This window comes from Cricetulus griseus, chromosome 7 (genome assembly GCF_003668045.3).
Source record: "Cricetulus griseus strain 17A/GY chromosome 7, alternate assembly CriGri-PICRH-1.0, whole genome shotgun sequence".
Classification (NCBI taxonomy): domain Eukaryota; kingdom Metazoa; phylum Chordata; class Mammalia; order Rodentia; family Cricetidae; genus Cricetulus; species Cricetulus griseus.
Genome location: NC_048600.1, coordinates 59,275,806 through 59,298,787, shown reverse-complemented (window position 1 = coordinate 59,298,787; position 22,982 = coordinate 59,275,806). Strand labels below are relative to the sequence as shown.

The 22,982-nt window shown below is 40.2% G+C and overlaps 1 protein-coding gene across 4 annotated transcripts in view; it reads right to left on the bottom strand.

Annotated features, from left to right (window-relative positions):
• The window catches only part of Ebf1 (EBF transcription factor 1), a 385,024-nt gene that overhangs the window by 335,812 nt on the left and 26,230 nt on the right, over nucleotides 1-22,982 (bottom strand). The gene's annotated exons all lie outside the window — the stretch shown is intronic.

Here is a 22,982-nt window from a genome sequence, read left to right as displayed (position 1 = left end):
CAGAAGGCAAAATGAGGCTGGTTTTTCTCACTCAAAACACTGCCTATTGCATCCTGTTGTTAAAAGGGTTGCTTATCTGGGGTAATCGCCAATATGACTTGACATCCTAGTTGTCTTGAAAACTAACTTTCTCCCATAGAGCCCAGCAGATTTCCCTAGTTTGGCAAGTCCTGATGCTTTCTCTTTCTCTCCCTCTAGAGGCGGAACAAGAAGCAATAAATAAGGCTTAATATCTAGGCATTAAAAATAAAGCCGGAGTGAAGCCACTATGACAGAAACAGAAAACAGGCCTGGGAAGAAAACCCGGAGTTTGTCAAGAAAGCAAGAAAGCGGATACAGGAGTTAAGGAGTGGTGGTGGGGTTACATAAAAATGCTCTCTGACCCTTCAGGGTCTGCAAGCTCCCTCCTATCCTTCTCTCTTTCTCTCTATACGACTCTGACTCTAGCCTGTGTCATTTGCCTCTCTTTCCTCCTCTGTGTCTCATCACTGCCCACCATCCACCCTCCATGGCACTCTCTATGTCCCATCCTCATTCTGCTGCCTGGGATCTGGGTGGGTTCCTCCTTCCCAGGTGGGGAACTAGTCCCTCCTTTTCAAGTGGTTCATCCTGTAACAAAAGGGACCAATGACTCCAGAAGTAGCCCTGCATATGGTGTAGATGTAATGAAACCCTGTCACCAGAGACACCAGATGTCCCCTGACTTCTGCAGAGTGCCTTCAGAAAACCCCTCACTTCTCCCCTTGGCCTAATGAGAGTCAATTACAGCTTCTTGAGCTTTTGGACAACAGTGGCAGGGTAAGAGAGTCTCCTCACAAGGAACCGAGGAGCCTGGGCATAATTTTAACAGGCTTGTGTGTGTGTGAACTCACTTCTAACTAGTGAGATCTTCCGGCCATCAGGTCTGGCCCTGGGTTAGGGGTCAGGAACCCTTCTTCCTTGCTGGGGCCCAGAAACCTTGGAAGGAAAGTCAGCAAGCAAGAGGCGGGTCCCAAGAGGGCATAGGGGCCAGGGAACTGGGTTGCCTGTGCTCTTTTTTAATACCACATTCTAGCTAAAAGAAAAACCTGAGGTCTGACTTTAGAGCCTTTGACACATAATTGGTAGCCAATTTTCCTAAGTGGTGAGTCAATTTTCTGCTTGTGAAATGTAACTTTACCCTGGTGAACACCAGGCCCCAGGGTTTTCAATGTGGCTTAACAGCAATTATATGAATGTTAGGAAGGGGGAAGTGTTAAAGTCACTGCATTTACATTTGTACATGTTTTTACCTCTTAAAGGGATAGTAAGTATCTTCTGACCAACTCACCCACGGAAAAACCCACCCAGAGACAGGCTCAGGATATCCTGGGAAAGAAAACCATTTATAAGCCACACTACAAAGGGTACTCTTTAAAAAAAAAAAATTCTCTCAAATATTCCAGCCAATAGTGAGATGTAATTTGTAGGGGGTGACATTTAGGGGGTCAGTCATAACATGCGTTTCCTAGCTCCCCTCCAGCTGTTTTCTTTGCATATACTCTAACCCCTTTACTCTGCCCATCCCTGCCTCCAAATAAATCCCCGGTGGCGCTGCCCGCCCCACACCGCCTCCTTTGCAGGCTAGTCCCCCACCCCCAGGCGGCTCGGCTCAGCTCCACATGTGCTGTGCGACTCGGCTTTCACTGGCGACAAACTGGAGCCGGGGCCTTTCCGTTCAGGAGGAACTCGCTACGTGTCGCTAACAACAGCACAAACACCGCCTGCCCGGCTCTGGGCTCCACTGCCCACAGCGCACCCCGCACCAAAGAGCCCTAACTGTAAGAAGTAATTCATGAGGTACCACAAAGCCACTACTGAGAGGCATGGAGCAGGGGGGTGAGAAACGGGGTGTTCCTGCTCCCGGGGCCTCCATCCCAGCAGATCTGAGCGGCAGAAGTGCAGTAGTCACATCCACAGTCCAACACACGCAGTTTGGCAGTTTGTCCATGTTCGTTTCATCTTACCTTTTTTTTTCTTCTTTTTTTTTTCTCTAAGGAGAAAAGCCATCTCTATCTTCCATTAATAGTGCTTTTAAGTTTTCATCCAATTTATTGACAGGATGTTCTTATAGATATAGGTTTCATATTTTGGAATACACGTTCTTAGTTTTTACATTCATCTATTCTTATTAAACACTTTAATATATGTATCACCACATTCTGGGCACAGACATCCTTCTGCCTTCAATTATGCTCCTACAAATTCCCTTCTTTACATTAAACACTCATCCAACTTGCATGGTCTTTTTGTTCTGTAACCCACCATCTATAACCTCACCGACCCCCAACAACAACAACAAAAAAAAAAAAACCTAAAATACAATCTTTAGCCTTAATTGCTGTAATAGGAAAGTCACGCTACAATCATGTATGTCCACAGATGTGAATGGTACCTCCTCACACAGGCTAATGCTCTACTTACTCATAAATGTATCAATCACTGGCATGGACTTTCCTGGGAAACAAACTAGTTTGTTTCAAAATGACCCAATTATTAAACAAAACAAAACAAAAACTGACTTGGGAATCATCTACTAGTAAGGAAGTTTAGAGAAAATGCACTAGGGAGCCAATAACAATGTAAATTATATTTAGAAATCACTAAACAGAGAAAAATACATAATCTAAGAAAACATCCCCCTACAGCTGAGACAGCAGGCCAATACAGACATTTCTTCAGTGTTTCTTCTGATCTGGAAGTGGAGGGGGGATAAAAGACCATGTGTGGAAAGGAAGCTGACTGTAGGGCTCTTAGTTCCGATTCTGAAGGATAGAGGAGAACAGCCAGTGTAGAAATGCACACATGAAACTTGGAAACAAAGCCTGTATGAAAAGCAGGCTTGTCCCACAGCATGAGCCTCCCTGAGGCTTGTGCTGGGGCTCCTGGGTATTGTGTTCAGTGTTGAGCTTCCCTAAATCCCAGCCACAGTGAGATGCTCTTTTAAACACCTTTATCTTTCTCCCTAGCTGTCCAGTGGATTTCTTCCAACTATGCCATGCTGGAATTACTATCTTAACACATACTTTCCCCTGGAAGTTTAAAGGCACAAGCCTTTAGGAGAGACTGTTGGAGGCAGGTGGTGGCTAGCTGTCTCCTCCATGGTCCCTGAGACCCTGCTGAAAAGGCTGTTCCCCTTTGACATCAGCCCAGGGCAGGTTTAGGGAACTGGGTTTCATGTTCCTGCCCTTAGCTTTGTGTCCGTGAAGCCTGGTACATCTCTTTCTGTGGTTGTAATTTAAATGAGACAACCCACTGCACAGCTGTCTCAGTCAAATTATGCAGGGCCATGTGGCCTTTCTTCAATCTTTAAAAAGTCTGGGGTACCTCTGACCATGTTTGAGAGAAACCCAGGGGAGCAATGACCAACAAAAGGAATAGCAATTACGCCAGCAAAGGGTGGAAATTTGCCTAAATGAATGTATTCAAGGCCACACTCGGAAAATGGAAATGTTAGTTTTTTTTTATAGGGAGGCAGGAGAGTGTCACGATCAAGATCCTGATCTTTGGGGTTGGACAGCGTGGGGTTGGCATTCTGGCTCCCCTATCTAACAACAGCACTGAACCTGAGCATGTTATTTAACCCATGGAGCTGGGGTTGCCTTCCTTATAAAACAGAGAAAGAAGACACTTACTAAGTAGGGTTGCAAGGTCTAAATGAGAAAATGTGTAGCAGACATGTAGCTTAAGAAATACAGGCTATGACCACCATCATCCCACAACAATAATTACCATAATAGCACATGGGACATGTAACTATGAATGCCAGTCACCACCTGACACAGGTCATCCACAGAATTGCATTCTCTCTCTCTCTCTCTCTCTCTCTCTCTCTCTCTCTCTCTCTCTCTCTCTTTTTTTTCCCTCTCTCCATTCCTTACTCCCTGCTTCAACAGCACACATACGTGTATTTGTGTGCCTCTGCATGTACACAACAGAAATGCAGAATTACAAACATTATGGCCTGGGTGCATATACACTAAACCAGTACAAACCAGCAAGACTATAAGCACAAAATAAGTAATGAGTTCCCAAATGAAAATAAGGTAATTATCAACTTTGCCAATTCCATCTGATGATACCCAATTCTGCATTGCTTGACAAAAATAAACTCCTTAAGATATCAAAAGCACAATCCATTGTCTCCTTGCTCCTTGAGGTTAAATTACAGTCAAATGGCAAGAGGGGAGGACCCAACCTTGGGGCACTTCCTTGGGATAAATGGCCATTTCATGTCCACTGGAAAAAGCACCATGGGGCTGGTGACCCCTTGCTGGTTGCTAATTGTTACTGCATCAAGGTCATTATTGTTAATATACATTGACAACAAAAATCCAGAGGCATATAGATTCCTTGTAACAATGGGTCTTATTTCTTTGGGGTTTTATATTGCGTTTCTATAGGACTGATGTCCTATTAGCTCTGTAGTTGTTTTGTCTTAGTACTAGATCCTGCTTGCACTCAAGGTTTACCAGACATAAAATGAGAAGCAAAGGAAAGGAAATGAGAAACAGGAAATCCTGGGAGGGTTTCTTCTGCACTGAGAAGTCTCCAGAATCATTATCTATGGGGCTTAAAATGTTGTTTCTTTGGGGAATCTGTCAAAACATTATAATGTTTATTTGTGGAGACTCCAAGACAAGAGGAAAAGGAAGAAAGATGGAGGGGAAAGAGGCAGGGAGGGAGGGGAGAAGGAGGTAAAGAAAGAGTGAAAAGGGAAAGAGAGACCTTATTCTCATCTTAGACAACATTATATGTGTGTGTATATATATATATATATATATATATATATATATATATATATATGGCATGTGGACCAACATGTCTATCATATATACATACACACACACACACACACACACACACACACATATATGTATGTATAATTCATGTCTGCACATTGCCAAAAAGAAACAGTTTTTAAAATTTTCTGAAATTCTCATTTCTTTAAGCTCAAGGCCTGTGCACACAATTACTATATGCCAGCATAGGAAACTATCAGAGCATGTACCTTCATCATTTCATCATTAAAATGCTCATACTTTGGGGGCCTTAAAGGGAATTCTCCACCCTAAAAGCACACGTGGGAAATAGGTATGCTGAGTAAATAACCACTTAATGAGCAAATACAGTGTGTAATTTGGCATACACTCCTCGCACATTATCTTTTAGGTCACTTTGCCCAGAAAATAAGTCCAAGCCAGAGGAATTCAGTAAGACAACTGTGGGATGTGGCCTTTACTGGTACCCTCTACTGATGGCTTCTTAGAGCTATTATTTCAGGTAGATAAACATGTTGGTCCACACTCCTGAAGTTTTACAAGTCCACAGTTTTGATTTTACTAGACCCCTCCCCCAACTCATGCTACCAATAAATTAAATATGCCGACTCAATTAGCCTTGTAAGGAAGCTCATCTCATGACCCCCCTCAGTAACCTTGTGCCTTAAAGTAGATCTTAGCGACAGATGGGGGCTATGCTTCTTGCTTTATCCATATTACCTAGCTGGTACCTTGGACACAATAATGAAGAAGTAGAAATCTAGTTGAGCATACTGCTGGTTGTTCAGTCTTGACTGTGAAGTTACTCTTTATTCCTCACACAATGCTCACACAAGTGTAACCATAGGCTATCCTCCAACACCTGATACAAGCTTGACTGTACAGGAGCACATAGGAGAAAAATCCTAAGAGAAAGGGGAAAACTTAAAGATCTGAAGTTTCTAGTTCTCTTATTTTGTAAATGAGAAAGTTGAAGCCCAGAGAAGGAGAAAGCCTTGCTAATCACATTCCTAAGTAACACAGAGGCCATCCTGAACACCAGCTCCCCTCAGAATTCTACCCCCAGTCACTTCTCGGCTTCAATGTAAATGGAAAAGTCAGCTTCAGAACAAGCAGCTGAGTTTGTTGGATCTTGATAGAACCAAAGTGTGCTTTCAACTTAGGAAAAGATGATACTTGAATTTGACTCATAATTGGAAGTATGAATTGACAGTGATTAAAGATGAGAATCATGGGAGATTAACCTACAGTGAATCTAGTTAAGTTACTGAGTCACTTTGATTCTAACACTTACACCAGGGCAGTGGCCTAGCAAGGGTCATGTGACTGGTAGAAGCAAGATGGATGGATTCCAGGGTGATTTGGAAGAGACAAGCGTACCCCAAATAAAATTTCCCTCATGTATCATATTCTACAATGTGTCTCTGATGGAATCCCCAACCCAGGTGTTCCAATTTCCTTTATACAGTGGTTGTTGTAAGAACACTTATTGACTAAACATGCACACTGCTACACTGTCTGTTTCTCCTATCTGGGACCCACTGACTCAACTGGTGTCTTTGCTGTCTCTGAATGAAAGCAATGGCTCTCAACCCAGAGAACATTTCATCATGAAATCATTTTTTGGTAAGTTTAACAGATTTGTTCTGTTTACTTTCGGACATTAAAATATTTGGAAGCACAAACGTTTTTAGGTTGTGGAACAGTTGGTGATAATTTGGAAGAAGGAAAAACAAAGAAGATCCATAAATGTATAATCACACCTGTTAAAATTAAGTCATTGGTCCAAAATGACCAGACAGTGGATGAAGATAGACAGAGAGATATGGCTTTCGACCACAATGTAATCCCATCTTGGAAGCAAAAATGAAAAACTGAGTTTCCCAAGTCAAGCTAGACATTTTAGGTAAGCCTCGTAGGCTCATCACTCACTGGCTGAAATAACCATTCTTTCTTCCTTTCTCTGAGAGGTAGATATCACCATCCTTTGCCTTTTGGAACTATCTGTCTGTAGTTCAAATTTAAATGATGCCAAGGACTAGAAATTTCTCCCTGCACCTTCCCCATGATTTCTGTCCTCCTGTTGGTCATTTAAAAGTGTGACAAGCCTGCAGGCTTGGACAAAGTCATATACCAAAGTGGTTTTGAGTAGGTGGAAATACAGCACTCCATTTCTTTCTTTTCTGTAGGATATTTTTTCCAGAACTATATACTGCAACAATACCTCATTTCCTTTAGTGTTATTTTTGGAAAGGGCCATTTATTAAGTTTGTTTAGGCTTCACTATAAGATAATTTTTAAAATGAGGACTGTACTCTGGAAATTGCCAAGTTCAATATTTATATATGTCAGTACCTTCCAGAGAAAGATAACAGCCAGAGACAATTGCTGCTGAGGAGATGTCTGAAATTGAAAGACTCTTCCTAAAATTCCTACTGGGAAATAACTATTGATGAAATACCTCTAACAATAAAAACAGAAATGACATTTCTCCATAGTGTTGTGACATAGTATGAACAGTATGGCTACAAACAAGTGAGGTGTGTGAGCTTTTAAAGGGTTAAGTACAGTCTTAGGAGGGGATATTGTACCCCCCCACCCCGTGTCTGTCTTAACTTCTTTCAAAAAACTAGTGTTTGATGTCTTGTTAGAGACATGGAATGCAGGGCTTTCCTTGGACCCAAACCCAGAAAACATAAGTTGTACCCTTCCCTGGGGCTGATTTCACAGAAGGTGAAATAGATAGCAGAGCAAGACACAGATGGTCCAGAAGAACAGCCGAAAAGTCACTGGAAGCTGAGCCTGCAACTGGGCTTATGGTCCTGGCTTTAGGGTTACTTAGGGCAAGATCGCTGTGTTTCTCTTGACCTCAGGTGTCCCTCTTTAAAACAAAGGGATTGGACTATAATCTCTGAGAGTCCACTCCACTCCAATGGAAACCTTTTCATCCTCTTTCCTTCAGAAAGCATTTCAGACTTAACAATGTGATGGATTAGCTTGCCTGAGCTAAACTGGTCATTCTCCATCCAAGATATGGGTATACAAAACAAAACTCAACAACAAAAAGCTGATGTAGAAACTAAAGTGATGTGACTCAGGGATCTCTGCCCATTAAAAATAAAAATAAATAAATAAATAAAAAGGCAAGCCCCTGTACATTCTCTGTTTCATTCCCTGTGAAGGCTGTGTGAGTGATGGAGCTAAGGTGTTGTCCATTCCTCACCCATTGTGTATATGTGAAGATCAAAGGTTCTTAGCTAAAGACGTGAGAGTCTGGCTGTCTCTGTATCGGCCAGAATTAGATGGGAAACCCTGGTCTGCATTCTTACTGGCTATTGTTTTTTAACATGGTTGTTTAATCCAACCTTAGAGAGATTTTACTCTAACTTAAGAAAATAAAAGCCTTTATCAGGGATGGAGGGTTTATCCATAAGCAAATGCTTTGTAAATGAATAAGAACTGATATTATAATTATTAATATTATTATTTATTTATTATTTATTTCCCTTGTTATTTAAGTCCATCTGCAGAAGCAAAAAAAAAAAAAAAAAAAAAAAAAAAAAAAAAAAAGCTAAACAAGCTATAAAACATGAATCTCCCCTGTGTAGGAAAAACTCCAAGCTCAAAGAACCTCCAAGAATTTTCCAATCTACCTCCAATCCTGCTAGGAAACAACAATAATGAAGCAGCCTGCCAGAGAATCTAGAAGTTTTCTCTTTTACCACAATGACAGTGGTGGATGTGGCAGTCCTAGGGTGGTCTTTATAACTGAGAAAAGGGGAAGGCCTCTTCATAGTCTACTTTCCACAGGCTTGAGAAAGATCTTTCTAGAAGCCCACTACATTAACACCATTGGTATCCCAAGAGAATATGAAAAACAGAGCAGACCACTCCAGCCCAAGTGGAGAAAGGGGTCATACAGATCTCAGGCTGATTTCTTAGTAACATTTGGCCATGGCTAGAATTTTCCTTCTGGGTGATTTCCACACACTTTAGACCTTGATTCATACTCTATTCAACACCCTACCCTGAGGAGGACTCAGGGAGTACTGACAGGCCTGTGTCAGCTGCCAGGAACAGAATGAGGGAGAGGTCTTTCCCAGTCTGAGGGTCTCTATACCTAGCTTATGTGAATCACTTGTTCTTACGATGACCAACCCCCTGACAGACATCCTGGGGATGTGGCCCTTCGTCAAGGTTGCAGCCATTTCAGTCAAGCCTCCTCCAGATAACTACTCCTAGTTTCCATGATTTCTAGGTGGTAATTGTAGTCCAGTGGTGCCCATAGAGATATAAATGACAGAAAGCTAGCTGAAACCCCTTCTGAGAAACTGACAGATTCCCAAGCAAACTAACTCTGAGCAGCAGACAGAAATGAGGATTTAAGATGAGAGTGAAATCTGTAATGGAACACAGAAATTCATTAGCTTGAGCTTCCGAAATAGTTCAAGGAATTGGACCCAATTCTGCCCTTTTTGTTTGGAGGGTGTTATTACTAATGTTGCAGAAACACTTTGAGCCACCATCTATCAGAAGTCTGATGAAAGAAAAAAAAAGCTAACATTTCACAATTAATGTTGAAAGTGCAGTGATTTTAAAGGCCCTGCCCTTCATAAACTAAATAGCATTCTACATAAAGAAAATCACTGCTTCTAAGTCACTCAGTTCTAGGAATGATCCAGAATTCCACAATGCTAATCCTGCAGTCCATAAGAAATTATTCAAGTATGTATTTGAGTAGTTCTGCATTTTAATTTAACCCTTTGAAACATTAATCAAACCATGGCTAATTATAGAAATTAAGGAACTAAACGATGGAATCTTCTAAAAGATATTATTTAAAAGGCAGTTTATACAATTACTTGTATAGATGTTTGCTTTAAAGAGGAAAAACAGTTCTACTGTAATGAAAAGGGTCTTAGAAAATTAAATTAACAAGGGGGGACCAGGCTGATATGAAACTAAATTAGCATCAAATGCAAATTACAGGGTACTTAATGGTAGAAACAGGTGCAGAGAAGAACTCTAAATGAGATAAATGAATAAAACATCCTTCTCCACAAATGTGGAAGCTGACACAAAGTCAATGACATGAATAATTCAGCAGTCTCCACACTGCTGTTGAGGTCAGCCTGCCTTGACCTTTGAAACAGGAAGTAAAATTCAGTTCAAATTTGACTGACTGGAAATATAACAGTTATTTGGTTTTTTTATATATTAAAAAACCCACAGAAATTTTTTTAAAAGACAGACACAGGAAATAGACAATAGAATTATAATTTGATCTAAAGTCATTGGCTAAACACACACACACAAAAACTCATTAGATAAGATTTTATCCAAATCATGTTTCAATATGGAAATCCTACGAATAAAAATAATTAGAAGTGCATAGACCAGATCCTCAGTGTATTGATCAAACTCCCTATGGGCATAAATCTCTAGATCTTTGCCCTTTCTTCATATTATTTTGTTGTGTTGATGTCAGTATAAAAGAAGCATGTTATGATTTCTTAAGGCACATATTCTTATTAGTAATGCAAAGTTATCTCTTACATTTGTGAGATTAAAATTTAACTGAGCTGGATTTGAGCTGTGTGAACATGCTTCTTTTAAAATCTTCATTCTGACCTAATAGATGTTGCACCACCACCCCCAAACCCGTTTATCTTATACAAATGCAAGCTGGGTTCTCCAAACAAGCTATTTTCATAACCAAGTGTCTCCTGCAGTCCTTTCCTCCACACATTTCAGAAGTACTTGGGAAACTGGTGAGAGGACTTTCCTCATTTCAAATCAAATCTAGTGCATTAGAGATGAACCAGGTATGGCAACAAAGCAATTTCTACAAACTAGAAAGACAGAAGAATGTATGTGGGTTATCATCTGGGCCTTTACTTCATGGGCTGGCAGAAGAGATGTTAGATAATAGCAGTTATTGCTGCCCTCCAATTGGTTCTATTAATGGGGCCAGCAATGTAGCTATCTGCCTTTCATCTGTCCACTCTGCTTGTTGGATAAAAGATTATGTTGAAAGATGAGCTTCATTTGACTTAGACTTTTTAGACTTAGAGTTAAAGCTAAACATACATCTTAACTATTCACCAAAACACACTAGAAAACTAGGTTTATGACTGTAATTGCTTATAGGAACAATAATGTCTTTTCCAAATCCATGTGCTTAGCTGAGACAGAATTAAATATGTCTGCTGTGCTGATTTATCATCATCATCATCATCATCATCATCATTATTATTAATCACACCTTACTGGACAGTTACTAAACAGTGATAAACCAAACACTGCTGATTTGGGGTTTGCCCATAACGACTGACCTGAGCGAAGGCTTTGTATACAGAGTGACTCCCTGCTAAATGAGGGCTCTGTAGAGCCAGCTGGTTCTCATTTTGAAACAACCCGCTTCTCTATCCCCAAGTGCTAAAGAAAATAATCCCAGCCATCTATGACTACACACTTGCACAGAGGCAGCAATGAGAATTTGATTGTGGAGATAATTAAAGTCATTCCTGGAACTTCCAAGAAAAAAAAATAGTAAAAGAGTGAAAAGAGGTAGGTGTGTGGAGGGGGAATAGTCAATGATAGTGTTTAAAAATTCAACTAGGACTAACCATTGTGAGAGAGAAGAGAGGACATCCACCCCAAAAGAAACTTGCTGAACCAGCTCAATTCTCCCCTCTGCTCTGCAACTTCATGGGGAGGCCGGGGGAGCCATCCAGTGCAGTTCTCCGCCTCCAGTATCCACTTCAGACACCAAAGAAACTAAAGAAGCTACATGGACTAATGACACGCCACAGTCAGGTGTTTTGTGGAGTGTTCGCTTGTGTGTTTGTTTTGTTTTAAGTTTTGATCTTAAATAAAATACCCATGGAGGCTCCTGGCTGGACCCTCCAACTGTCTTTCTTGGCTGATCCGAAATGGGGAGATTAATGTTAACGAGCAAAAGCAGTATCAGACACTTGAAGCCACTCGATCTCTCAGTCTTCTGGAGGGTTGTTATTTCTTTAAAGTTATGCTTCCCAATAAAAGAATCCACATACGCAGAACCCGAACAGCATTCTTCTTAGCCCCCCGTTCTCTGCACGCCTACAGATCGAATAAGCTATGGGGAAAGTAAGCATCCTCTGTCTGCGCTATCTGCCTTTAACAGGAAGGAAAGATAGACTCAATGAGGATTCCGGGCCTCTCAATTAACCTGATTAGTTCAGCACATTGCTCTCATGAATGACACCTTATCTTGGAAATAAAGGAGAACTTCCTTCAGTGGGCGTCTCCTAAAGACACAGAGATGCATCCTATTAGATGTGAGAGATGTCTGTTTCTCCTCCTCAGCAGCTCACAGGTCAGAGAAGCTAGGCTGCTGGACTTGCTGCCTGGCTACATTTTGAGTCCTAAGGACAGAAGGCAAGCTCCCATCTGTGCAGGAGACCTCAGAGGAGGCTAGAAATGGGATGCCCCATGGGCAACTTCAAGCCTTCTTTCAGCGTCAACCAGGCACATGATAGGATTGAGATGGGGACAGGAGGATCTTGAGGGTGGGGGTAGAGAAAGAAAGAAGAAGGGGAAATTTATTAACCCTTCCATCACAAAAGTACCATGTTACTATGCTTAAACACTGGCCACCATAGCATTGATTTCACATTTGATAGTGCCGGGAGTTAGTGGGCCCTCCAAAAAACACAAACAAACAAGAAACTTTTCCTGAAAATTCTGAAGCATGCTTCTTTCCTCACGATGGGACAAACATGTATTACTTCCCTAATTCATGTTAGCGTATGTAAGAGACAAACCGCTTACCAGAATATATTCCTCAAAATGTGCTTTGCGAGAGCACCAACAGCAGGGGTTTTCACTTACGTGTCAGCCCTGTGATTTACTCCATCAATTAAACAGTTAGGCAGCGAGGAGATTTGCATGGTAATCGTGTGAAGATTAACATTTTTAACGGAAACAAATTTAATATTTTATCTTGCATTTCGATGCTTTATTGTGTGGCTGTAACAAGCCTGTGTTGAGGCAGAGATGAGACCACCACATTCAACAACTGTGCTTCTCACCCCTTTCCTTTCACAATACCATACTGCAAGCGTCTACTGCAAGTGAGTGAGGTATTATGGCTGGGGATAGGCAGCAACCAGCAGCTGTGTCAACTACCCCACAAGCATGTTGTCATCAGTCTCTGAAACCCACCTGCCCTACCATGTTTGGCAATGCCACAAAACACTGAAGTTTGAATTCCATAGCAAAAGGTTGTAGCAATCTCTTCATTCCCGCCTGTATTTTTTAAATGACAGCCACATCATTCCCAGTATGTACTGTGTGCTGGGCACTCTGCTGACACAGCTTATAGATGAAGAAATAGGTACTAAGAGCAGTTGAACTCCCCAGGGCCCTATGGTGTTAGCTGAGGAGGGATTTGATCTGACTCCACTGCCCACAGTCTTAACCAACAAGTGGACCATGCCAGAGGCATTAATAAAACCACAGGGTTTGCCCAAGTTCAGTGCCACCAGGTATGAGCTGCCTTCAGCGTGAAAGGATCTTTCTTGTGCATCTTGATTCAGTTTGTGTTGTGTTCTTCTATTTTGAAGGAAATACAGTTGGGTATGGCAGCATGTTCCTGTAATCTCAATACTCTGAAAAAAAGCTGAAGAATCACAAGTTCAAGACCAGCCTAAGATATGAAAGACACTGCCTCAAAAGAAAAAGGGAAAAATCAATAATATTTACTTACTATTTCAACATATCCCCTTCCTGCCCCCCCCCTAAAAAACATCTTATGAGACACTGAGAAAGTTTCAGGATTCCAAAAGTCATGTTTGGTCACATAACATTCCATTCAATCTATGTCTCTCCTTGTAGCTTTTCTGGGCAATCATGAACACAGTGTGACACAAAGAGTAGAAACACAATAAGTAGTTGTGGGAAGAAAAAGAAATGAGTGATGTCTTGTCCAAGAAGGCACAACCAGCGGGATTAACTCAGCAAGGTAACTCATCTTAAAAAAAAAGTTTATCAAATTAAGGGTAGCGACCCACATAAAATATATTAGGCTCAGTTTTCAAAATCTGACTTTAAGGCCTCAGAATATCTCAACTCTAGTGTTTGTTAGGTGCTGTAAACCTTGTTAAGTTTTTGTAAAAAAAAAAAAAACATAATTAAAAAACATAATTATGTGTATGAAACATAATTGTGTGTATGTATATATATGCTCTGTGTGTGTGTGTGTGTGTGTGTGTGTGTGTGTGTGTGTGTGTGTGTGTGATATTGGGGACTGAATTCAGAGCATTTGCACACATTAGACACAAACACTGTATCCACTGAACTATAACCCTAAAGTAGTGAGGCGTGGAGCTGTAATCCATGATAGAGATGAATGTGTCCATTTTGAAGATTGGAGCACTGAGGTGTCAAGGCAGATACTAAGTAGTCATGAAGAATTTGGCCTGTCAGCAGGGAATTTCAAAGTCTTTGTCTTTGCCACTGTACTCCACCCTCAATAGACTTCTCTCTGGATTGTTACTTTCATTTTCAACCCCACAAGTTAAATGTGTAACTAAGTAGTAAGAAACTGGGTAGGGACTTATTTAGAGAAACACATGAGGAGATGAAATGTGGCTACCAAGAAAACTGAAATAAAAGCACACCATGAGGTACTGGAAACTGCTTCACTAGGTGATGAAGGATGGCGAGGAGAAAAATCAAGCTGAGAACTGGAGGTGCAGAGTTTCTCATCATTTGCTCAGGGGCTAGTCCCTTAGGCTACATGCTCCACAAGCTTGAGTTCACTGGTGGGAAGGGAAGCCTCTGAAATATCACACCTTATAGTGTTCAAAATCTGCTAGCAGTGTGCCATGGCTATGTATGTAACAACTAAACTTACAGTGATCAGGGATTTTGTTCACTTTGTTTTATTATTTTCCAAGGTTGGTCTTTGTAAGAACATACAGATGTCTCAAACAGGGCAACCTCTGCCTGTAATCGCAGGAAGACGCTATCAAGCGGTTTGAAGATACTCTGTGGTGTATATAGCATGCCATAGATATTAGAGTTAGAATTTAAGAAAATATCAAGACCATTTAGGAAAACAGAGGTTTCTGATACTGTTGGAAATGGTTTCAAAGATCACTGAGTGAACATCTCACCAACTTCCTTTTCCAAAGAACTTCCTAACAATTAAAAGAGAATGCTGGATTTCTGTCTTCTTTTCTGTCGTGTGAGTGTGTGTGTGTGTGTGTGTGTGTGTGTGAGAGAGAGAGAGAGAGAGAGAGAGAGAGAGAGAGAGATCAAACCTAATGGCATTCCTAGAGTCCTTCAAAGTTACTGATTTCCATCATTTGGAAGGAAGACATCAGTCAAGAGTGCACCCAAAACTATTTTTTTAATTGTGAGATACTACTAACGGATCAAAAGATTAATAAATGGGAAATATAGTTTATAAACAGGAGAGCTCAATAGTTATGTATTAAACAATAATAAATTGACAAGAGAGTAGTTGTAGGCTCTGATCTGCAAATGGAGTAAAAGAGAGCTTTGGTCAATCATGACTGCTCAGGAAAGATGGAAAACAGTCGTGTCTCCAGGAATAACTCCTCCTCTGTGAGTCTCCAGTATCTAACCCAGTATGGGCCCTCCAGCCCACCTAAGTATTCACAGCTCCAGCAGGGGCAATTCCATGTGAAACACAGGAGCTCATGCCCTAGAACAAGTTGCTTTAACGTTCTATGCTGATCACTTTCAAACCATGGATTACAAGGAATTCCACCCTGACAGCATAGCATCACGAGCCCCCAGGGTAAAAGAGAGCTTTGGTCAATCATGACTGCTCAGGAAAGATGGAAAACAGTCGTGTCCTCGTGGACACCCTACGAGGACTGCTCGCTCACACAATACCCATCCCCACGTATAGCATCAATGCTTGGTCAGATGAACAGAGAGTCATAAAAGGGGTCTTGAGAAATTCTTGATAGTGATTATAAGAGCGTTCCCCACCCACCCCCCAAAAAACCACTGTCATTACAAAGTCTAACTGAAAATGTGACAATCTTACCCAAGCCGTGTACAATATATACAGTGACCATGTCCAGATTAAAAGGCCAGCACACACTTCATTTAACTCTCTTCATTGTTCCCCTTCCCTGGCACTTAAAGTGTTAAAGAAAACAATGGAAGAAGGAGTGCTGTACAGAGGAGGATTTACTGGCATTTACTTTTAATCTATGGCCCTTCACTCTGTAGCTTATCCGGCCTCTGTCAGTCTTTTTCCTCCTTTATATTTCATGAGGAACCCCCCATGCTGTTCCTGAGACACAGAGCCCAAGTGTCCATAAGCTTTTTGTCAGGTAAAAAGAGAATAAAAAGGAAGGGAACAAGAGCTAACGCAAAGCTAAGAGGCATCTATTAGATGTCACCAGGCTTTTGTATTCATGTCAATGATTCAGGATTAGAGTATTTGAAATAATCTTATTGAGAGGAATCAAAAGCCCACCAAGTGAGAGGCAGCTCCCATAGCACATGGCAAAGGCACAAACAATATCTTATTAAAGCTGTGTTGCCTAACACCATTACTTTTTATTATATTATGAAACTATTATGCTTCAAACAGTAAGTGTGATGCTGTAGTCATCGAGGGCCATTTTGGAAGTTATTGTGTGGGATCGAGCTAGCTGATTTGCCAGCTTATCTAGTGAAGTTGTTACAAGTGAGTTTAGAGGCATGTTCACAACTGGAACTAAGTATTTTGCCTTTAAAACTAAAAATCATCAACGCACACTAAACATCACTGTGTTTCCATTGAAGGCGAAAGATGAGAAAGATGAAATGCCAATAGATTGTTTCCACCTAATCAATTTCATAAACTACATCATTTTTTTTATAAGTGACCCACTGAAAGGAAAATGTGGTAGGGTTTTCTGTTGTTTCATTTGGGAGCTTGGCTTACCTCTCTATTAAGAATGTTCTCTCTCTCTCTCTCTCTCTCTCTCTCTCTCTCTCTCTCTCTGTGTGTGTGTGTGTGTGTGTGTGTGTGTGTGTGTGTGTGTGTGTGCCGTACTTTACCAGGATTAAGGCAATTAAAATTCTATTATAACAAGTACTGTAACATTAAAACCCTCATTTGCTCCTGGACAAAGGCTTGTAACTGGAGAAATAGTTTGCAAGGGACATTTATCTTCATCTACCCACACTCCTAAAGACAGCGCGCAACCAAAGACAGACCTGTACTGTTCACCATATTTCATTGGTTGCAATAGGAGTCACTTTTATACTGTCCTGAACAGTGTATGGTTACATGGCTTGTAAAGAGATGGATAGGGGAGGTGGAGAGGGGAGAAGGGGGAATGGGAAAAAAGAATTGGTAGTCTATTTTAGATAGCATCTCATGCAAATTAAAATGATCAAAATACCATCTCTTTAGACTAGAACTTCTAAGTGGGGTTTTTTATATCTGGCCAACTTTTTTTTTTAATTAGAGCGTTTGGACAGGAGCTGGTGGTAGTGGGAAAGGAGAATGTCTATCAATGGAGTGTCATACTTGCAGGAGGGTTGCCTGGCTTATTTTCAACTCTAAACAACTTATTTGAAAGTAAAAGCATGTTTATTATACTGATAAATTAGAACCGCCAGCTAGCTGTGCAAAGTCACTGACACATAGGAGCCTGCAATGCTTTCCTACATTTTTCCAAACTGTTACAGAAACAAACTTACAGTGACGTGAAATGCAAAGCCACACTGTGAGCCCACACACGGCCATGTTCCACACACACACTTGCTGATGCCCTGAAGCTCTGTTAAACACATTTCTTGGAAGTTGTGCCATAATTTCCTTTACAGGAAAACCACTGTTGCTTATTATACAGTGTCTGCTGTAGTGTAACACCCTGAAAAAGTACTTTGCATTATGATCTACTGTCAGCATATTTGAAAAGCATTTTAATGTATCCTGGTTGTGTATTTGAGAATAGCTGATCGCAAATGGAATCTCGACTGCTATTAGCTAATTGTATTAGTAATTTTTTTATCACAGTAGCAAGCCATAACCAATTGTTCAAGAGCCTGGCTCATCCTCAGAATAGTACCATGTGATGTGTGTAAAATTGAGAATGATACTTGCTCACATAAGTCTCATTGCTAATAATCACATGTGAATTCCCACTGAGAAAACAAATGTTTAAAGGCACTAGGGCTAGGAAACAACTGTAAATTCATGCTCTGTGTTGATGCCAACTCTCCACTGTTAAAAAGATACAAACCTCTCAGAGCAACCAGATGGACAGCAATTATCCAGCCTGGGGCAGCTTGAGAGAGTGGATTCCTCTTCCTTTGGTTTTAACTGAGCAGTTCAGAGTTAGGAAATGAGGTGGTACAGAAGGTGTGTCAGAGCACTGAGAAATGCATTTGCACCTCTGGTTCTTGGTGACCCACACAGCAGCTTGCATGCTGCGATGAACAGATCGCTGCTTGCCAGTTGGCAACAGGATGAAGAGAAAGATAAGAACCGAAAGAGCAATAAACTGAAGTCAAAAACCTGGCTAAGGGTCTCATTTGCAAAGTTTAGGAAGCATATCTTCATGTTCATCTAAGGCAGAGATTCTCAACCTTCCTAAGGAGGCGACCCTTTAATATAGTCAATATACTTCATGTTGTGGTAACTCCCCTCCCCACAAAATTATTTCATTGCTACATCAGAACTGTAATTTTGCTACTGTTATGAATTACAATATAAAGGATATATGATATGTGACCCCCTATGGGGAGTTGTGACCCCCAGTTTGAGAACCTATGAGACACAAAGTCAAAATCATTTTGTGTGAATTTTGGGATTTATCATTGATGACAAAAGACAGAAGTTGCTTGCTAAAGACTCATATGCTTTCAGAAACTCATGGTGATACATTTTCTCACTCATGTCCAATGGTTAAAAATTACCAATGAGTGTCCTGAGTTTACATGTCACTGTTGTTTCCCCATCAGGTTGATGTTCACAAAGCCATGTAAAAACATGAGCAACAACTTAATCAAGAAAGTTAATGTGATGATAAGGTAACACTTTGCTTCTCTACAAAGTCTCACCTCTCCACCTGACCCCTTAGGTTCACACATGACCTTCAATCAAAGTTTCTATCTGAACAATGCAAGCATGGCCAAGATTTTCTATTCAAATGACTTGTGGCTGGTGACATGAGCATTCCGGTTATTTCCTAAATGACAAGTCCATTTTGCATTGTAATCATTGCACAGCCAGTTGATATTACTTAAATGTCCATTCTGGAAAAAACAAACCTTGGTTTTGGTGGGGGGGGTTCCCTTTTTGTTTAGTTTGTTTTTGTTATTTTGTGTGTTGTTGTTTTTTTTTTTTTTTTTTTTTTTTAGGAGCGCTCTGGTTAAGTGTTGACTGAACTAACTCCAAATAGGTTAGGGGATTTGTGTCACAAAAGTCATATATTTTCTTTATTGTCATACTTTGTGCTCTGTATCAAGCTCTAAGCATAGATGCAGAGTCTTACAATGGAAAAGAAAGGCAAGATTGTGGCAATCAGCAAACCCCAATCATTAGACCAGTTGGTGGGCTTTAAAAACCCAAGTTTTAAATGCTGGCTTTGGGAGACCCAAAATTTTCAGGTTACCTGAACCACATTATATACAATCCTGAAAGGATTGGGTTTTAACTGACACACTTTGTGAGTCTGTCTTGTATTATTTCTATCCCTTAAAAACAAATTCTGGGTGTTGACAGCTAAGGACCTACAGCCCTAAGAGCTTAGGCCTTCATTTGCTTAGTTGATGAACTATTTCATCCATCACATGATTCTAAATTGAAGAACAATATAAAACTATCCCTGCCCCACACATTCTAGACAGAAACATCAGTATTTCCTGTGAAAGGAACTGTATGGTAGAATTTGAAGAAAGAGGGACTTTTTAAAGGCCATCTGTATTCACCCATCCATCTCGCCACTCCAAGACAAGTCTAGGAAAAATAAAGATTTTTTTTTCCAACCAAGCAAGGATCCCAATTGTAGCCAACTAAATACAGAATAGAAGTCTTCACTTTTAATTTGTATGGTTAAAGCATGCATAACAAAGTTTCCACAGAGAAATAGAAGTTTTGTGGATTCTGGAAAAGTGGGTTCCCAATTCAGAGTACCTACGTGACTTTTGTCATTATCCTCTTTTCTGATTCCTACAAAGTAAAGCTAATTAAGAACCACCGTCATTAGTCTTCCAGAAAAATTAGCACAGCTTATGCTAATTACTCCTGCAAAATTTAATAAACTCGTTGAAATGGGAATAGTCTAATGAGGTTTTATTTATTGAACTAAAATAACTCTAAGGGAAAAGGTTAAGACACAAGGATATCTAGTGTAGTAATAAAACTACAATGTACTCAATTTCTAAACAGGAATTTTATTGCAAACCTTTTAAATTCAAATCTGAGTTAGTGTGTGGATGTTAAATCAATCCCCACCTTAATTCAATAACTGGAAGCCATTTTTTGCTTTTTACTTTAACAATAATTACCACACATAGCCCTTTATCTCAAAGATAATGAAATTTGCTGTTGTTAGTTCCTGTTCATCAGCTATTAAACATAACATATTTGACTTTTCCCATGTCTACACATCCCAAATATCTGGATCATTGGGCACAGGCTGGGGTTTTATGATTCCTAATCAAGCTATTTGGCATTGAGCAGAAATGTAACCTAGCAGTCGATTCCAGATGCACCCTTCCTACACCACATAGCAATTTTCCAATAAACATTTTGACAAATTGTCATGACTGAAAAAAAGTAATTTGGGTCATATTTTCTTACTTTGCTGCATGCCTCTGGAAGGAAATAGAAACGTGTCTGTACAACTGCTCTGATTTTGTTAATTCCATTACCTATGTGTTAATTCAGATATATATATATATATATATATATATATATATATATATATATATATGCCAAACTGGTCTCCAAATCATCACTGACAACAAATAATGTGGCCAAGTTTTAACACAGAAATGGCTGGCCCTGCACCAGTGCTGTGTGACCAGAAAGGTTCTTCCATCTACACTATAAATAGTTTTCCTGAATAATCACTGCTAAAAATCTTTTGACTGATAAAAATAGCAGTGTTCTTCCAAATTTCGAAGGTCAAGCAAAGGGAGCTAGAAATTATTAGCTTTCAAAAAGAGGTGACTGTGTGTTACAGCTATGGTAACTTCTAAGGCCACAACAGCCCACTCCCTTGGCCTTATATTGCATACAGTATGTATATTATAAGATCTGACTGTTGCTACTGAGTAGAGCAGGCTTGGAGACTCATATCCATAAATCTGAAAGCAAATCAAACCCTAAGCACGTAATAGATATTATGCAATCTGTAACACGGAATGAAATTGGAAACTGAAATCCAAACACCGTTGCCATCATATTTTCCCCATTTGCAGCAATTTTACGCAGTTGAAAAATATTTTCTGTTTTGTCCTTCCTTTCCTAAGTTCTTGTGATTTTTCAGCCCTCGATATTAGAAAGAGAATTTTCACATGTTGGCACAGGCGCAACTGAAAGTTTGTTTATTTTTAAATCTTTGGCAAACAGAAGGGGCAAATAACTTTAAAAACTCACATGCAAATAAAAATAGACAACTGGAAGCTTCGCCTATCAACTGGTCTTATTGCCTGAAATGATAGTTCCATGGCAGACAGTGGCAAACACCAGCTAATAAATGTACATTGGGGCTTGAACACATCCAGGATGTCTCAGACATTTTTTAAAATGCCCCCACCTTAAAGAAATCAAACTAGCTGTACAAGGCTTTCTACTTTGTCTAACCAAAAGGAGGTGTGGGTTGGAAGGAATGAAAAGGATAGATGTCATGAATAGTATCTCTAAAGCCACCAAAAGCATAAAGTGCAGACTTATTTTGCCTAAATTGTTTGAACTCCCCCAGCCAAGAAACGGTTTTAAGTACCCTACTGGGACAGATGCAAGGCGGCGACAATAGAAGCCACACTAATGCAATCCAGGTAACACAATCCTGTTTCAAAAACATGGGGCGGGCTAATTACAGCACTGCTGAGTCAAGTTTCTCCTGCCATCGCAACCCACAGAAACAGGTCAAAATCAGATGTTATTCAAACCACAGTCATATCAGCCTTCTGCATCAGAGTCACAGCTTAAAACCAAATGAAGAACTTTAAAGCTTAACCCATTCACAAACAAAAGAGAAAAAAAAGTGTTTTCGTTGCGGGTGGCACGTCACCACATAAATCTCGAAGGACTTTGAGGCACCACAGAATCCTTATGGTTTCAAAGTTAGGGGAGGATTTAGGCTAGCCCTTTGGTGAGATGCTTTCTTTTTAAAGCAAGAGTAAGAAATACTTACTTAAAAAAGGAAGCAGTGTTCTGAAAGGTGTACACAAATGACACCAACAACGGGGAGGTAGGCCTTTGACCTTGCTCGTTTGCCAATTTTTATCTTCCATGACAGAAAATACGATTTTATGAACGACATCTCTGCTCTTTCAGATAAGCATGCCATTTTCATTCAACAGACACCGGACAACGTCACTGTACATTGAAACTTCACCTCTTTTAACATGGAATTAAAATGTTATTACACATATCCACCATGTACATTTTTGTGACTAGAAGCATAAGATCTCTGACTAGAATACTCCATTGAAGTGAAACTTTCACAAAGCTGCTTGGGGCTGTATACTGAGCTAAGAACCTGAAGACTCACACAGGTCATAAGCAACCATCTTTTCACAGAAACTCAGATGAACAAAATAGATGCCTGGGTTTCTTTTCCTGAAAAAATGATAAATCCAAAGAAGAATTTGACAGATTGTTTTTGTTGCATCTTTGTGTTATGGTTGTCTAAGAGAGTACTGCTAAAGTCCAGAAAGGGATGTTCATGTGGCTGCTGATTTCTTCAATGAAGGAATCTGCCTTTGAATGAAGACTTTCTTCCCACAGTGAGTAGACCTAGCTGACAACTAACAGTCTCTATAAAGCTTCCAGGCCATTTAATTCTCAATGAGTAATGCTACATAACAAATGGCTTATCATACATGTTTCCATACAATGAATTTCAATAATTAAAACATAAAATGAATATTTGGGATGCCACTCTGCATAATGTGTGCACACTGACTCAAAACTGCACTGGA